At 40.8% G+C, this 8,486-nt stretch overlaps 1 non-coding gene across 1 annotated transcript; it reads right to left on the bottom strand.

The window, feature by feature from the left end:
- Window positions 1-4,669: 4,669 nt before the first annotated feature.
- TRNAW-CCA lies at window positions 4,670-4,743 on the bottom strand. The gene has a single exon. It is a non-coding gene; the product is annotated as a tRNA-Trp (tRNA).
- Between the last annotated feature and the right edge of the window lie 3,743 nt (window positions 4,744-8,486).

Raw genomic sequence — 8,486 nt, 5'->3', positions numbered from 1 at the left:
ATATCTGGACGAGTACAGACTTGAGCATACATCAAGCTCCCGACTACAGATGCATAAGGTATCTGGCTCATTTGCTCCTTCTTAACCTCTGTTGTTGGACACTGAAACGAACCGAAAACATCTCCCTTAACTACTGGAGCGACGGAGGGTTTGCACTGTTGCATGTTATACCGTGTAAGGACACGATCTATGTAGGCCCTTTGGGACAATCCTAAGATCCCTTTGTTTCTATCTCGGTGAATTTCGATGCCAATGACGTAAGATGCATCTCCGAGATCCTTCATGTCGAAGTTATGCGAGAGTAACCGCTTCGACTCATGCAACATGTCTAAACTATTACTTGCCAATAGAATGTCGTCAACGTAAAGGACAAGTATAGTGAAGTTGCTCCCACTCATCTTGAGGTAGGTGCATTGATCCACTTGATTCTTCATAAAACCTTGCTTCTTCATGACTTCATCAAACTTGAGGTACCACTGACGTGATGCTTGTTTTAACCCGTAAATGGATTTCTTCAGCTTACAGACTAGATGCTCCTGACCTTCAGGCTCAAAGCCTTCAGGTTGCTTCATGTAAACATCTTCGTCCAAATCTCCGTTAAGGAAAGCGGTTTTAACGTCCATCTGATGCAGCTCTAAATCGAAATGAGCTACTAGGGCCATGACGATCCTTAATGAATCTTTACGAGAGACAGGTGAAAACGTCTCTTGATAATCAATTCCCTCTTTCTGAGTGTAGCCCTTTGCAACCAATCTCGCTTTGTAGCGTTCAACGTTACCATTCGGATCCAGTTTTGTTTTGAACACCCATTTGCATCCTACGGGTTTGACTCCGTTGGGTAATTCTACCAAATCCCAAACGTCATTTTTCTTCATGGAATCAAGCTCATCAATCATTGCTTTATTCCATTCAGAAGACTGATCACTGCTAATGGCTTCATTGTAAGAGATAGGATCATTGAGCTTTCCGGGATCCATTTCAGTCAGGTAGGTAACATAATCATCCCAATTAGGAGGCCTTCTTTGCCTGGATGACCTCCTGAGTGGATTATCGGGTTCAGCGTTGTCTTGGTTTTGAGCGTTTGATGTGCCTTCGTCATGAGGTATAATGGGTTCTGATTGTAGAGGTGGATTTGGAGTTGGTGCAGTAGCTTCAGGTGTAATAATTGCATTGGGTACAAGAGGAGTAATCGGAGTAATGGTAAGCGACGAGTCTCTCCCCCCCGCGTCTTGTACTTCTTGCAATTCTTCGTAAAGGTTGGTACTGCTCCCACTGACCTTGAAATCCTCCAGGAACGCGGCACGCTTGGTTTCAACAATACGGGTGACATGGGAAGGACAATAGAAACGATAACCCTTAGAGTTCTCAGGGTACCCGATAAAGAAACAGGTAACTGTCTTAGGGTCAAGTTTCCTTAGGAAAGGATTGTAAAGTTTTGCTTCAGCAATGCAGCCCCATACTTTCATATATTTAAGACTCGGTTTCCTTCCTGTCCAAAGTTCATAAGGAGTTTTAGGGACAGACTTAGAAGGAACTCTATTGAGTATATGAACAGCTGCTTTTAATGCTTCAGTCCAGAGGAATAATGGTAAGTTAGTGTTGGCTAACATACTGCGCACCATGTTCATAAGGGTACGGTTTCTTCTTTCAGCGACACCGTTCTGCTGAGGTGTACCAGGCATGGTGTATTGGTTCACAATCCCCTGGCCCTTACAAAACTCATAAAATGGACCAGGAGCTTGACCCACATCAGTATGTCTTCCATAATACTCACCGCCTCTATCTGATCTCACAACTTTAATCTGACGATCTAATTGCTTTTCAACTTCAGCCTTATAATCTTTAAAAGTTGTTAGAGATTCAGATTTCTCCTTAATAAGATACAAGTACATGTAACGAGAATAATCATCAATGAAAGTGATAAATGAAGTATGTCCTGTTATGCCAGCGATTTGGTAGGGACCACTAATGTCAGTGTGAATGAGTTCTAATAAATTAGAACTCCTAGTGGCACCTTTCTTATTCGCTAATGTCATTTTACCTTTAAGACATTTGACACATGTTCCAAAGTCAGAGAAATCAAGAGGAGGTAAGACTTCATCCTTTACGAGACGATTTAATCGCTCTTTTGAAATGTGGCCTAAACGCTGATGCCACAACATGGATGAAGTCTCTAAGTCTCGTTTCTCTTCCATCTTTGTGAGTGATTCATTAATGTTATATGACAACAAAGATTTGGAAAAGCCATCATCTAGTTCTAATCTATAGAGACCTCCATCCAGAACACCAGTACCATAAAGAACAGAATCATAATGGATAGAGAGTTTGCGATGACCATGGGAAACAATAAAACCGTCCATGTCTAACTTTGGTCCTGATACAAGGTTCCGAGTTACCTCAGGAACATATAAGGTATCATAAAGTTTAATACATAAACCAGTTTTCATAACTAATTGTAATGTTCCAATGGCCTTCACTTCTAATTCTCGATCATCCCCAACCTTAAGCGTTCTTTGGTTTCTTTCCAGCTTCCGGATTGAAAGGAATCCCTGAGTAGAATTGGTAACATGAACCATAGAACCAGAATCAAACCACCAAGAATTAGCAGGAACACTTAAATTATAGGACTCAAGTATCATAAAATAATCGTTACCTTTCTTAGCCAGCCACTCCTTAAAGTCAGGGCATTCCTTCTGCATGTGTCCTGTCTTTTTACAGAACTTGCAGCGGATACTGCCTAAGGAGTTCTTAGAGCTGGAAGGTGCACTTGTATTAGGGTTAGGATTAGACTTATGGACTTTAGAAGCATCCTTCCTCTGATAATTGTGCTTCCTTTTCTTAGGATTGGAGGTAGTGAAATTGGCAACATCAGTATGGCGATCCATCCTCATACGCTCCTCCTCCTGTACGCACATAGCGACCAGCTCACTCATCGTCCATTTTTCCTTCTGAGTGTTGTAGTTGATCTTGAATGCTTCAAAAAAAGAAGGAAGCGAAGTAATGATGAAATGAACAAGGAAACCATCACTGATTTCCATTTCCAGCCCCTTCAGCTTATTGGCCATGTCGTTCATCATCATGATGTGCTCGCGAATGCCGCTCCTCCCATCATACTTAGTTGTCACCAGCTTGAGAATAAGAGTACTAGCGTGCGCCTTAGACGTCCCTTTGAACTGCGCCTCCACGTGTTCCAAGTAGGTTTTAGCATCTTCAGAATCAGGAATAGCTCCCCTGATTGCATTGCTTATGGATTGCTTCATAAACATGAGAGACATGCGGTTACACCTAGTCCACTTTTCATGAGTTAACTGCTCAGCAGCAGTACTTTGAGTGGTAAGGTCCGCTGGCTTTTTCTCTCTTGGAGCATAATCAAAATCAAGCAATCCGAGAGTAAGCATGAGAGCATCCTTCCATGCAGCAAAGTTATCACCAGTCAAAGGTGGAATCCCGCAGTTGGGTGCTGATAGTGGAAATAAGATGAGCAAGTTATGATACTAAGGAAGAAATTCTAATGTGATCTATGGGCACGTTAAACTAAGGCAGGCAAAATAATGACCATTTTACATAATGAAGCTGTGATAATGTCTATTACTAACATCAAAATAATAGACTTAACTAAAAAATTCTACTTAAACGAAAACAAAACAGCTTTGGCCAGAAGTGTAATCATTTAAGCATATGTGCAAAGTGGTTGTAACAAATCAGCTTTGGCCAGAAATTGAAACAATCACTTTAGTTATGCACTTGCTAAGTATGCCATCTATGAAAGAATTAAATCAGCTTTGGCCAGATATTAAAACATTCATGCTTATGATGCACACTTAGCATAGCTTTCGTAATACTTGAATGATAAGTAGATGTATCAAGTCAGCTTTGGCCAGAAATGATATATCAAAAGCTCATTCAAGTTAAGCTATTTCTGGTTTTGTAAAACATTACATTATCTGATTCTGATTAATTAACTAAGTAAATTACAAAACCATTTACTGTCAACCAGACAAAAGACTGATACCCGGTCTGGTTGACAGGACCAAAACGCGGCCAAAGCTCGGCTTTTGGTCCGGACAACAGACCCGTCAGACACCCGTCAGTCTTTGTCTGGTTAATCGGACCAAAACGCCCCGTTTTAGCCACAGTTCGACACTGCAGGGTGTGCATGTAAAGACAAAAATCACCTTTTAGGGGTTCCCTTAACCAAGCCATTGCCTATGAGTCGCCGGCTCATTCTTCAACAGGCACGCGGTCAGAGCCCCGGGCTCCTCCCACTGCTTGGGAGCTTACGGTTTCATGTTCTATTTCACTTCCCGATGGGGGTTCTTTTCACCCTTCCCTCACGGTACTACTTCGCTATCGGTCACCCAGGAGTATTTAGACTTGCAAGGTGGTCCTTGCTGATTCACACGGGATTCCACGTGCCCCATGCTACTCGGGTCAGAGCGTAAGCTAGTGATGCTTTCGGCTACTAGACTTTCGCCATCTAGGGTGCAGCATTCTACTGCTTCGCCTAGCAGCACGACGCTTGTATTGCTCTCGTTGGACCTTTGATTAATTAACATCTCTTTTTTTTTATTGACCTTCTCCTTTCTTTAATATCCAGGAGGTCAAATTAAGATTGCTGTTCCAGTTCCAGTTAGTGTTTCAGTCGAATTCGATCGAAGAAGATCCGAATCACGCTCTATAGGATTTTAACCTACGACATCGGGTTTTGGAGACCCGCGTTCTACCGAACTGAACTAAGAGCGTTTTCTTATCATAAAAGAAAAAGGATTCGTCCCAATACGTCTTGTATGCATACTATATAGTATCATAAGAATGAGAGATTCTATATGATATGTCCAATGTGAGTTGATTTAAAAAAAACCCTCGTTACTGCTCAAAGGAGCAGTAATAGGTAGGGATGACAGGATTTGAACCCGTGACATTTCGTACCCAAAACAAACACGCTACCAAGCTGCGCTACATCCCTTCCATTGGTCTACAGTGTCATTGTAGAGAATTCCTGTCTTGTTTTCCACATCGTTATCTCCTCTATTAAAATCTAGAATTTTTATTTCCATTTCGTCTTTTTGGTCTCATTTAACATATAATAATAGTAAAATACTTCTATCTATATGAAATATGGAACGGAACCCCAAGGAAAACTATTTTAGATTGAACAACGGACAGCTTATGCTTCTAATAGATTCCTAGCTAGTTATGAAAGTACCTGACAAGTAAGTAGGGAAAAGGGCACCCGAGGCTATATTCTATTCTCTTACGAGATTTGGAGGACAAAGAATAGCACGCTTCTCTTGCCTCTAGGAAGAATAGAAGGAACCTATTCTCTTATACAATTAGCTGTGCACAAAGATGTTCCTACAACTATTGAGAGGGAGATACTACGCTTAAGCGAGACCTTACCTCTTATTGACTTGAACAAACCCTTTCCACTGAGTGTAATATGTTTAGTAAGCTTCTTGTTTTCACGGAACCATTCTCTCATTTCCTCTATCCCTATGAGTCTCCTTTTCTTTTCTTTCTCTTATCCCCTTCTGCATTTAGTAGTGACAAGTTGCCGTGGAAGAGTTTGACAACCGCTTGGCTTGGCTTGGGGACCAAATAGCGGGTACAAGTAGAAGAGGTAGAGGTACAAAACACGTGAGTCAGTGCCAGGACTAGGGGGGACAAGATTCCTAAAGATCTCGACACCTAAAAGAAAGAGCGCACTAATGGTGTGTGGATAGTTAAAGAAACACCACTAGGAGTACTAAAATAAAAGATTAAAACTCATGAGACTTATTCTTAATTATGAAAGTCATAACTATGAAAGCTGTCATAAAAAGTCTCAAAGAGTATATGAAATATATTTTATTTCAATGAAACCAAAGAGTATGCAAATCAATTACACACCATAAACTCAAATGATGCATACACATATATAAACATGATTGTAAACTTATGCCCTTTGATTCTATTCTTCACCAATATTTATGTGTCACACCATTTTATATCACAATGATGGGAAATTGTCATTCTCACAAGAAGGGGCTAACTTGGGTAAATGTTGCATACACATATATAAACAAAATTGTAAACTTATGCCAACATACCAAAATTCTAAAAGTGTGACAGTCGTCCATGCTTAGTGGGACCACACTTGCCAATAGCAACAAGGCTATCGACAAAAAATAACTGGTCATTATTAACTATAGCGTCTGTAGAAAGTAAGTCCATCGGTTGTAAGTATTGTGGTAACTAGGAACTAACATCTGAGTAGGTGCTAATTGTCATTTTTCTAACAACAATGATCTTCAACACCCAAAAATACAACAAAAACCACAAAAAAAATGTTACCAGCAACCCGAAAGGAAACAGAACCCTCATCCCAATTGCAGGACCAAAGATGCTGACGTTTCACCCTTGATGATATTCGTTTGGCGATTCAAACGTTCAATGAAGCTACCATTGGACGTGGTGGATTCGGTGAGGTGTTCAAGGGTTACCTCAAGGATGGGCCAACCTCAGTTGTGGCGATTAAACGATCTAACTCCACGTCTAATAAGGTTGCTCCACAATTCTGGGCTGAAGTTGAAATGCTTTCAACACTTCGACACTGTAATTTGGTATCTTTAATCGGATACTGCACCAAAGGAATAGAGATGGCTCTTGTTTATGAATATATGCCCAATGGAACACTTAAGGACCATCTTCATAAAGATGGTGCTCCTCTATCTTCGTACTTATTTGTGCTATATTTGATCCTTATACATCTGATATAACATAACGTTAGAGGGCGTTTTTACACCGGACCTCTCGCATGGAACCTACGAATTAAAATCGCTCTTGGTGCTGCAAAGGGACTTGCTTACCTTCACAAACCCGAATCAACAGTTATGTGTCACGATTTCAATTCCACCAGCATCTTGATTGATTCGGTATGCATTTAATTAAGAAACATATTACGATACATTTAGCATCGTTACATGAATTATTTATTTTAACTTCACTACCAGAATGACAATGCAAGAATTTCCAATTTTGGGATGGTGAAGGATGGGCCAGTAGATTCTTCTGGACAAGTTATATATACAAAAGGATATGCGGATCCAGTGGCGGATCCAGCCAGTTTTTTCACAGGGTTCCTTTTTCCAAATCATACAAGGTTTACACTACAAAAAAACGTTTTTTTCCAAATCGACTGGGTTCCTGGGAACCCGTAAAAAGGCTCTAAATCCGCCCCTGCGCGGATCCTGAATATATGAAAACAGGTAAGACTATTATAACTTCACTCTTCAATATTCAAGAATACTAGTTTAATGATCGGCTACAATGTTGTGAACTAACAAATGATCTACCTAATGAATTGAAGGTCACTTCACCAAAAGCAGCAACATATAGAGTTTCGGCGTGGTGCTTCTGGAACTCTTGACGGGGCAGCGGTGCATTGACAAGAACGGTCCAGAGGGTGAGCGGATACTGGTTGAGTTTGCTAAGCCTTTTTTAACCAAAGAATTCAAAGAAATAGAGAACATTATAGACCCACATAGAGATGAGCACTACTCATCAGGTGCAGCACATGGAGCTGCTTTGATTGTAAAGAGATGTCTCTATGATGATCCCAAATGTAGGCCCACTGCTCATGAGATTGTAGAGGAATTGGAGAGGCTTCAACTACCACTGACTAGTTTCTCAAATGCATAATGTAATTATGTACTCAAATGTATGTTACAATATTTTTTATTTTCCTGATCTATTTAAAATATAATTTTATATTTTTACTTGTGTTGTTTTATATAAATTTGAATTGAATACATATCATTATTATCGGGTGTATTTAATTATTTTTAAGGGAGACTATTTGCACACTTGGTGTGTAGATAGTCAGCCCAAAAATGGTTTTTTTGTCCTATATGCACATCCTGCAGTGTCGAGCAGTGGCCAAAGCGCGACGGTTTGGTCCGGTCAACGAGACAAAAGACTGACGGGTGTCTGACGGTCTGTTGACTGGACCAATACGTCGAGCTTTGGCCGCGTTTTGGTCCTGTCAACCAGACACCCGGTCAGTCTTTTGTCTGGTTGACAGGACCAAAACGCGCCAAAGCTCGGCGCTTTGATCCGGTCAACAGACCCGTCAGACACCCGTCAATCTTTTGTCTGGTTGACCGGACCAAAACGCCGCGCTTTAGCCACAGCTCGACACTGCAGGGTGTGCATATAGGACAAAAAAATCCTTTTGGTGTGCATATAGGCATTTGGGTGTGCCAATAGTTACACCCTTTGTTAATTATTTTTATCCATATTTAAGTTAAGGGGAAATGGACTGTATCACCCTAAACTATGCAAAATTGGCCAATACCACACTCAACTTTCAAATTGGCTCCCACCACCCTCTACTTAACATTAAGGCTGTTGTGTCACCCATTCGTTAAATAATCTCTGTTTGTTTTTTAATCCTACGTGTCATAATAATGTGACGTGGCTTGCCTACGTGGCTCACCCCTTATAAC

This window comes from Helianthus annuus, chromosome 3, assembly GCF_002127325.2.
Source record: "Helianthus annuus cultivar XRQ/B chromosome 3, HanXRQr2.0-SUNRISE, whole genome shotgun sequence".
In the NCBI taxonomy this organism is placed as follows: Eukaryota; Viridiplantae; Streptophyta; class Magnoliopsida; order Asterales; family Asteraceae; genus Helianthus; species Helianthus annuus.
Note: the sequence above shows the minus strand (reverse complement) of the source record. Positions and strands in the feature narration are given on the sequence as shown.